Consider the following 9,926-nt stretch of genomic DNA (forward strand, 5'->3'; position numbering starts at 1 on the left):
AGCACTATGAAAGTCTAGGCACTGGGTCACTCAGGTTGTACACATGGTGGTACCATGGAACACAGAAGCATAATGGCACACGAGATACTACCATATAATCAAGCAGCTGCTGCTTGATGGCAAAACCCCATGATCCTCCAGCAGTCAGGGACACCTCCACCATCACCACCTTCCTCCAAGGACTGAGTACCTCATGCTTTTATGTGTGTTCCAAGTCTAGATCATGATTATTTTACCATGCATTAATTATTTAGAAATCAACTCAATCTGCAGAGGATTCCTGTGACTAAAAGTTCTAGGTGACTAAAAATTCTTGAGAAAACTAATAGATTGAAGTTGGATATTAGGAAATACTTCTCCAAAAGAGTGGTCAGGCACTGGAACAGGCTGCCTAAGGAGGTGGTGGAGTCACCAGCCCTGGAGGTGTTCAAGGAACATTTAGATTTTGTACTGAGGGACATAGTTTAGGGGGAAATATTGGTGATAGGTGGATGGCTGGACTGGATGATCTTAGAGATTTTTTCCAACCTTGGTGATTCTATAATTCTATAACAAGAAGGGCATGCTAATTACCAAAAATTCTGTGTAACAATAAGCTATTCTGACTGCTAAAAATTCTTGGTAACGGTAAGCTATGCTGCTTTTAGATAGATAGATAGATAGATACATAGATACATAGTTACATAGATAATAAAGCTCTAAATACAAGCACAACCCTTGCGGCCAGTCCTTATCCTATGCAGAACCCATTTTACCTACAAAAACTCTTCACACAGCATTGGGTGAAACGCTCTGATCTGAACAATACCCATCCTGAAAAGTTTGTGATGCTCTTCAGAACTCAGTACCCATTGAAAAAACAGTGCCAAATACATTTTTTTCCTTCGCTCTCTTGGTCATCTTTAATGCTGGAGGTTTGAGGTAATGGTTCTTAGCCAAAGAGCTAATCTGATCTGCTATTAACTCTGTATGAAAGAGGCTGGGAATGGTGTTTGTCTGCATGTGAGAGAGGCAAAATATTATATTACATATGGAAAACCCTCATTCGTGCTGATGTAAATCAGAAATAATTCTGTCTAAACTGGGTACCACTGAGATGACTATCTGCTCTTGAGAATTCCCAAAGTACAGAATGTTTTATGCTGTGATGTAGGTAGGGCCAAAAAAACAGCAAGGCACAAATAGTTAGAGAAATGCTTTCTTAACAATTCCCACCAAAATGTTCTGTTAAAAAGCAGTTAAGGTTGCTCTGGGGCAAAACACACCCACACAAGAAATGACAGGTTAGGTGAACCTTCACGCCTCATATTAACCACTCCCAGTGACAGACTCCAACAAGAAACTTCCCTTGTTCTGCGGGATAAAGAAACAAATGAAATACCCATCCCTCCTACACGCTTCAGTGCAAAACCCTCTGGCTTCTGCAACTCTCACATAAGTGGCTGGTGCATGCATAGTGGCCTTGGCAGTTCAGGGAGAAAAATGAATGTTAAGAAATTCCCCTTGAGCATGAACTCTGCTGGTACTGCTGGTCTCAGGGGCCTTCTTTGGTTTTGCCAGGCTCTTTTCTCCATGGTTGATCCACCACTCCACTGAGGAGACCCATTACAAGGGCAGAGATAAAGAATCGTCTGTTCCTTTTTATTAGGTTAGAGGATAAGATACTTCATATGTTAACACTGAAGTAAATCTGGTTGCCTTTCTGCAAACAGTAGTTACATTTGCACCAGCTATTTGTATCTGGGCTTCTTCTGGATTATTTATTCCTAGCTGGGGCAGAAGAAGTCTCATGTTAAAGGGGTTTACACAGAAGAAGACGTGTGCACTTTAGCTCCTGCATGTGTTGGTGGTCTCCCATCTATCTTCCCACATAGTTTTATTCCTCCCTGCACCTAGCTGCTCCTTACATCTGCTCCATAGAGTCGTAATTGCCAGTGCTGTCCAGGTTTCATCTCACTGGTCAAATGCTAATACAGAATTAGTTCTGCCTTTTGTATCTAGGTGCTCTAGGAAAAATGTCTGATATCACCAGCAGACTATCCACAGCCTCTGTGCCAGAAAGCTTATGAGCCTCCTCATTTTCTGTAGAAAAGCAAAGACATGTTGGTCCAGGCATAGAAATCAGAATGTCTATGTTGGGCCCCAGAGGAGAGTGACGTTCTTGTCCCATACATGGCTGCATCGAGACAAATATTTAAAGACAAGTAGATAAAGTACCACAGTGCTTCAGACATATATCCACCGAAAGTGAGCTGCAGAGCCAAGAGCCAAGAGGAATTATTCTCAGACTGTAATTTTGTTTCATGGGGGATGACCTTGAAGATGCTGATGGAAACTTCCCTGGAGAATCTACCACGCCAATGCCAGTGTGGTGACCTGGTCAGTCTATTGCTTGACCACGTCTCCAAAAGCTCGGCCTTGTTCTCTCCAATTGGTGTGCTGCGTGATCAGTTCCAACCTGATAATGGGAATCATAACAAAACTGTGTTCATTACAAGACGGAACACTTTATTGTTCTGTCACAGCGCAAAGGCCCCAGACAGGAAACTACTAAAGGTTTGATATGTACATTTACAACCCCATATTTAACATGTCAGCATGAAGTTTGTATTTTCCTGTCCTCCAGGAAAATTTACTCATACCAACAATCCTATAGAACCAATGCTCATTTAGAAAACTGCAAAAACATTAATCCTAACGTTTTCCCAGTGATAAATGCCTTTATTAATAGTTTCTAAATTTGCCATGGCCTGCATAAGAGTAGAACACATTACATGAGCTTGGCGCAGGGGGCTTTTCAGGATGCCTATACACAACATGCACATCTCTATTCATTGCTCTAAGAATATGAGATTGAAATGAGTGGAATCTTTCCTCTGTTTCCATGACAAGAATATTTCCCTGTCACCCGACACTATGGGGACAGGGAGGTTCTTTAGGGATCATGGGTAGAGTGAGGACATCACAATGTTACAACTATAATTAGAGCTCCATTATCACATTTATAGCTATCAATGTAGCTTATTGTTACCTAGAACTTTTAGCAATCAGCATAGCTTTATTTTTAGCCAGGGTTTTAATCACCTAGTCCTTCTGCAGATCTGGTCAACTTCTTAATAATCACTGTGCATTGCAATTATCATGATCTAGACGCAGAATGCTGTTTTACTTTCCTACTTCACGACAGGGGTCATCCCATCCTAGAGTCTCTGTGCCAGGGGTTTTCACTGCACTGGCAAGCAAATGTGCTTTTCACAGTGCCAAAAAGTGGGGGGAACTAAGGCAGGTGAAAAGTTATCTGCAGATAATGGCTGTTTGCTTTTAAAAAAAGCATTGGTTATGCTGCTCTTATTACCAGGTGTTGGGAGCAAGGGTAGCATCCCATATGGAAGTCATCAGCATCAATGCTAAGCTTCCTTGTAAGCTCTTTTGAGCCACCATTATTAAAAATACATTACACATGCACCTGTACAAGTTGAAGTCTTGGAAGAACATGTCTATTCCTCAGAAATCAAAGTGCTTTCTATGGGGATGCCTGCAGGGGACAGTGATCATAAAGCAACCAGGGAGCTTAAGGAATGCAGAGATTTCAGAGCCTGTGTGATTACCCACAGCTGTACAAACAGTACAGCGGAGGATACAGATTGACCTTGGCCATGTTTTGAGAGTGCCAGATAACCAGGTCCTTAAAAAAGCCCCATTTCAACATGAAGAGGAAAGAAGAGACAGCAACCCTGAGGAAGGCCAGGAAATACAGTAATGACTAAAGCAGCAAAATCACAAGTCAGCGTTGAGAACACCTTTGAGGGACTGAGCTGGGATAGAAGTAGTTGGTGATGACAGACATCTGCATTATGTACCTGGCAGTCAAGAAGTGGATTAGACTGGCTATGTGACAGTAATTTCTCAAGTGCATGCAGACAGCATCCTTCAAAACATGAATAATTATTCTGTAATAGTCCCGTAAATAGCCATAGCAATGAAAATGTAGCCTATTCTCAAGGGATTTGAGACAGAATTTAAGAGGTGGAGACTGTTTTCATGTATTTCTAAATCCACAGGGCCATGGCTATCTTTTCCTAGCTTCCGAAATCTGTGTGTGTATCCTACCATAGAGAGAACACCAGAAGGCCCTATTCTAGCAAATAATCACAATGCTCATGTCTCTGACCTCCTCTTCACCCTTGCAAATAGATGTTTCCTTTGCTGTTTGCTCACATAACTAGGACATACACCCTCCACCACTAAGATCACTTGCACAAGTGCAAACACGATCGCTAGGCTGGCCTCATCCACATCCCTTCAAACTGTTATCTTGGGCTGTGCCCCACTGGGGTTTAGTCAGATGATTAACTGCAGGGAATCTCTCTCTTAGGCTAGATGAAAACAGTGGATCACCTGCCTGGTAGGGAGGCCACTGGACTCACAAACCAGAGAGGCCCAATTCAGGATGAAAGCTATAAATAAGCTTACTCCAGAACTTCCATTACTCAAATCAGGCCACTGAAATGATCCGCAAAAAGTTAGTGTAAAACAGAGTGAAGACTGAAGGAAACTAAGCTGGAAAAGTAAAAATTACACAATAATTGTTCATTTTACCTCATGAATTCTACCCTTGCAATATGCAAATCCCTAGAGATACATGTTTACTGCCATGTAGCATCTTGCTTAGCGAGTAAGGGAGAAATGACTGGAGAGCTTGTGGAGATCACTGTGAAAAACATCACTATAGTTTGGAAGTGACAAGAATTCCCTACACAAGAAAAATATGGCAGAAGAAAGAAGGAAAGGAATCAAGAGGTGGAGATCATTATACTGTCTCAGTGGCTGGTGGGGACTCCACATCTAGAACAGGGATGATAAAAGTGCTTCTCTGCTGAAGCTTCACCCATGCAGTTGCTGCCAGCTTGGCAGGGAGAACATCTCTCTGAGGGAAACTAATTCCTGTGCTCCCTGACATCAGGTTACCACTGCAACACAGCAGCTCCCAAACAACCTGCATGACTTGAAGGAGAAACACAGTACTTATGCTCTTCCCTTTAAACACTACTGTATTCACCAGCCAGTCCAGCAACTCTTTGCAAATTTTACAACCCATTCTCCCCAGAACCTGAAGGCATAAAGCATTCACACAGCACATAACCTGATAACTAAATTATAAAATACATGAGAACACATAAAGCGTGTATGGAAGGTCTTGAATAAGGGCAATAAACCTGTCTACACCTCCAAGGGCAAGAACTCACCTAAGTGTTCAAACAAGCATTAAAAATAGATTGCATTAAAGCACAAGAAGGCATAGAGTATTCTTTAGATCTGTCACACAAAAATCCTGTGTCTGATTTATGAGGAAGTGTCCTCACCAGATATCAGCAAGCTGCAGTCTGAGACCATTAGAACAAACTCAGAGGAATGATTAATTACAAATTGCACATTACAAGTAGTTGGGAAGTAGGAAAAGATACAAGATCAGTCTTTCCAATCTAGATGATGCCAAACTAAGCAATCTTTCCAGATGTGATAAGCAAACTCTCAGGCAAAGGAAGGATGGTAGATATCAGCTATTGGACTTGAGTAAAGCATTTGATTCAGTGCCATTGCTTATATAATCAAAAGGCAAACTGGAGAACCTGGAGGTTAGCAGACAAATCATAAAGGATGAGGAACTGCCTGAAGGGAGGAAGAAGATAAATAATGTTGGAAATGTCTCGTGCTGGAGTCAGGGAGTTTCACAAAAATCAGTTCAGTTTTTTTTAATATTTTACCAACAATTTAAATATTATAATAATAATAATTAAAAAAAAAGACTAATATAATACAGAAGTGTTGTGAAACTGGACTGATGTGTGATGAAATCTGTCAATGGCAGAAAGCTGGAGGGTGTTACCAGTACTCAAGGAGTTATGGATATCACAGGGAGAGGTCCCTAAGTGCTGAAGTTATGCAAACAGAGTGAAATGCTGTAGTAAAAATTCATAGATGAGGGAACAAAGAACAAGAACATGTGCAACAAACAGGTCTTGAAATATCTGAAGAGGTGAACTTGAATCCAGAAGATAAACCTGATGGTAACAGGATGCCTGTGAGCCCCCAGAGCAACACAGCCATAAGAAAAAAAAAAAAAAGAATAAATCTAATCTTGGGATATACAGTTAGTTAGAAAGAAAAGGACATAAATTATGCTGATATCACTGTAAAAAAAGGCACAGGAGAAACTCTGTCTGAAATACTGTATGAGTTCCACTTAGCTACATAATACAATCAGAAAACCCTCAAACTACAGGAGGCACTGTGAAGAGATGTGCAGGAAAATTACGTGGATTAGACAGCCTCTCTTGTGAGACACTGAAAGAATTTCAGCAAAACAGAGGGTGAGAGAGCTTGTAATTTCTCTCCCTAAATAGCAGGGTATGGAAAGACAAACTATTCAACTTGAAGGACAGTGCAACACAAAAACATCTGACTGCAAACCAGCCCTGAAATTAGAGGAAAGTTCCTAGTTATCTTAGGCATGAAAAAACAAGCATCTCACACAAGGAGACAGCAGCAAACAAATGCTGCCAATTTCCAGTAGAAGCTGTAGCTAGTTTCTAAGGGGCCTGTGCCACGCTGCTGCCTGCAGTGATGGAGGGCACCAGGCTCAGCCATCTGACAGGGCCTTTCCCACCTCTGTTCTCCTATGACCCAGTGTGGCATTCCTGGGCTCTGATCTTACACAAGCAGGTGCCTCACTGATTGCACAGGCAATGAGGCAAATCTTTGAACCTCTGTCTCCCAGCCCTCAAGGAAGGTCACTCCCTTTTCTTCAGAATGACTACAAAATACAAAACCCTTTTCTATTTCTCCTGCTGCCTCAGGCATTGCTTAACACTTGCCAGTTTCCAAAAGTGCTCTTCATTTTGATCTTCAGTGGTAGTTAAATGGCTCATTTCTGTAGCCCAGGTGCTTCCTCTGCCAAGAAGGACGGAAGAACCAGACTGTGAAGGCAGTCTGCTGAGCTGCCCCGTGCTGTGCTTGCCTCTGTTCCATGCTCTTGGCTGTAGTGACACAAGGGTTTGTGGAGCAAGCAGCAGGCCTGGTTGGAATGCACAAAGGGCCTGTGCCAGAACAACACACATAGATCACAGGGAGTGAGAGAGCGAGAGGAAAAGAAGGTGTGCAGTTACCATTCACTGTCCATGCTGTGGATATGTCTGTGGTGGGTCAGCCACCGTCAGGAGAAAGAAATACGTGTTTTGAAAAGTTTAATGTGATCTTCTCTAGATCCAGCTACCTAAAAAAGAACATATTGGCCATGGTGGGCAGCCAGGTGTTAATGCAGATCACAGAGCGCTCTGCTTTATTTATGAACATCCAGGCCCCGTGCTTGGAATAGGCAGAGGAGAGAATGGTCCATGTAGGGCTGTGGGATGTGAGCACTGCCAGTCGAGCCCACCCAGCTGGAGAGCATCAGGCCCCATTGATTGTCTCCTGAGGAGCAGCCTTGTCCATGTGCTTACAGCTGTGCTCACTTCTACCTCAACTGCTTTGTCACGCAGTTGACCCACCCCACAAGCTCAAGAGTGACCTTAGAAAAACACCCCATGTCATCTTGGCACTGCTGGCCAAGCTGGACTTACCAAATTGTCCACCTCTCCAGCACAGTTCTGGCTTTGCCACAACTAAAATGACTCCAAAGCCTTTCTGAAGTCAACCCTTCACCCTCCCTCCTCCTCCTCTGCTGCTGCTTCTGTTGTCAGTGAAGGAGTGGGCAACTGTAGGGCATTCCTCTGCCCCAGTGAGAGCTGTCACTGCTGGGAAAGAGAGAGCATACCTTTGCTCTGAGGAGTTGCACAGAATATTTTTGTTTGCAGTTTGCCAGGGTGTGAGCTGTGCTGCTGTGGAGGCAGCCCTGGGCTTAGATCACTGTGGGCTTTGAGATCCGATGTGTCTTTGTGGGGAGCATTCACAAGGGATGGATTGAGAACAAACACGTTGAGAGCAGTGGATGTGGGACAGGGCTGTGTTTCAAATTCTTTGTCAATAGAATGCAAGCCTGGCTAGAGCCCAGGGCTCCTCAAAACCCTCTGATACCCATATGAATGGGGACAGCATTCAGTGGTAAACCTGTTTCTGGGCAGAGGGGATACACAATCGTGCCAATAAATAGTTCAGAAGTGTATTTTTAGAGCAGAAGTTAAGCACTCAGGGACAAAAGGTACTATTTCTCCCACTCCTTTAAACACTGGTCCTGATGTCCTAGTCTGACTGACCTTTCATGAGCGTGAAACCTCCAAAGGCTATTTTCATCCTAGTGTTAATCAGCATAGCTTCAGGGTTGGGATCATAGTAGGTTCTTATCTCACAGAGGCTGTCCCAGCACAACCTTTCTCCCACACGCACCTCTGGGCTGGAGATAACAGGGTCTGCTGTGCGCGCTGACTTCTGCTGGCTGCAGTCTTACCCACTCGACAGAGGAATCCTGAGCTCATCATTTCAGGGTGTCCCTCATCCTCTCCTCATCAATGGCCCCAACCAGCAGCATCTTCTCTGTGCCTCCTCACTGCAGCTGGACTCATCCCTGGTGACTGGTCTTCTCCTGTGCCTGGAAGGGAGGTGCCTGCAGAGAGCAACTTCTTCCTCCTAAAGGAAGAACAGCTGAACAGCTCACTCAAAGAGAGACTCTGCTCCTGACACTGATCCTTCATTTAGGCACTGAGCATGAGGTGGGAGTAAATCCACGCCCTTCTGCTTCTCAGGCACTGCATTTCACAAGCAGAAGCATTGCACATTCTCCTCCTGTCTGTTCTTAGCCATTGTGTACAAGGTAGGATGTTAGATAACATACGTCCTCTCACATTCTGGCAGAGATCTTTCCCCCACGTGGCATAAAGGTGACTTTGATCTTTCTACACTAGATATTAAACATCACTTAGTGTAAAGGATGTGTATTTTCATATCTGGCTGTGATCAATAAGCATTTCCTATCTGTTACAGCAACTGCCTGCAACACGTAGGGGTTGAATCATGTTGTGTAATGGCTGTCTTTTGTAATCAATAGCCTAAGAGTCTTTCTCAGGAAGATTTGCACTACATGATCAACAGCACTGTTTGTCCGGGCCAACCTGATGGAAGGGACAGTTAATCCCAAAGAGCAAAGTAGCTGAAATGTGCCCTCTCTGTGGGGCAGCGCTCGGTGACATGCACACAGCTGGGCAGAGCTGGTGCAGTTGAAGCTGGTTATTAGCCAGAGGGGCTTGGGGTTTTCTTTTAATTTTTTTTTCTCTCTCTCTTATTTTTTTTTTCCTAAGAAAAACATCCACAGTTGTTCCATAGGAAAAGAACAAGTAATCTATCTATGGAATAAATGGAGTTGTCCTTGTTTTCTCCATTCTCACTTTCACCTTCTGCTAAGGTAATTTTGGTGACAAGATTTTTCCAAATGCCGAAATTGGATAAACAGCAGTTCAGTGCAACAGATAAAGAAGGGGAATATCCAGCAGCCTTTTAACAAATTACTAATATGTGCATAGGATAGATATGAAATACATAAACCTTGCAGTGCTTTAGGAAAACAGGCAAAGGAGTTGAACCTGTGTGCGTGGTTCAAGTCCTGCAGCAGCAGGGTCTCAGCCTCACTTCCTACTCTGGCTGGCTTTTGTTACTCCTTTGATAAGAGGTGAGGGCTGGGAACTGCTTATGCCCCTCAGAGGAAGATGGAAATGGCCAAACAGGAGCACTGGACACACTGTCTTACTGCCACTGGAGGAGACGGAGGTAGCAGAGGTGGGAGCAGGGACAGTCCCCTCCTATCCCAGCCTCTCTTGCAGCATTGCTACCTAGCCTGGCTACAGTATGTAGCAAAGCCAACACTGCTTCCCAGCTGCTTCCTTTGCTGATGGTGAGAGTCAAGCTTGATTCATGTTAGCATTCCCTGTACCTTGGCA

Source organism: Tetrao urogallus (assembly GCF_951394365.1).
Source record: "Tetrao urogallus genome assembly, chromosome: 2".
Classification (NCBI taxonomy): domain Eukaryota; kingdom Metazoa; phylum Chordata; class Aves; order Galliformes; family Phasianidae; genus Tetrao; species Tetrao urogallus.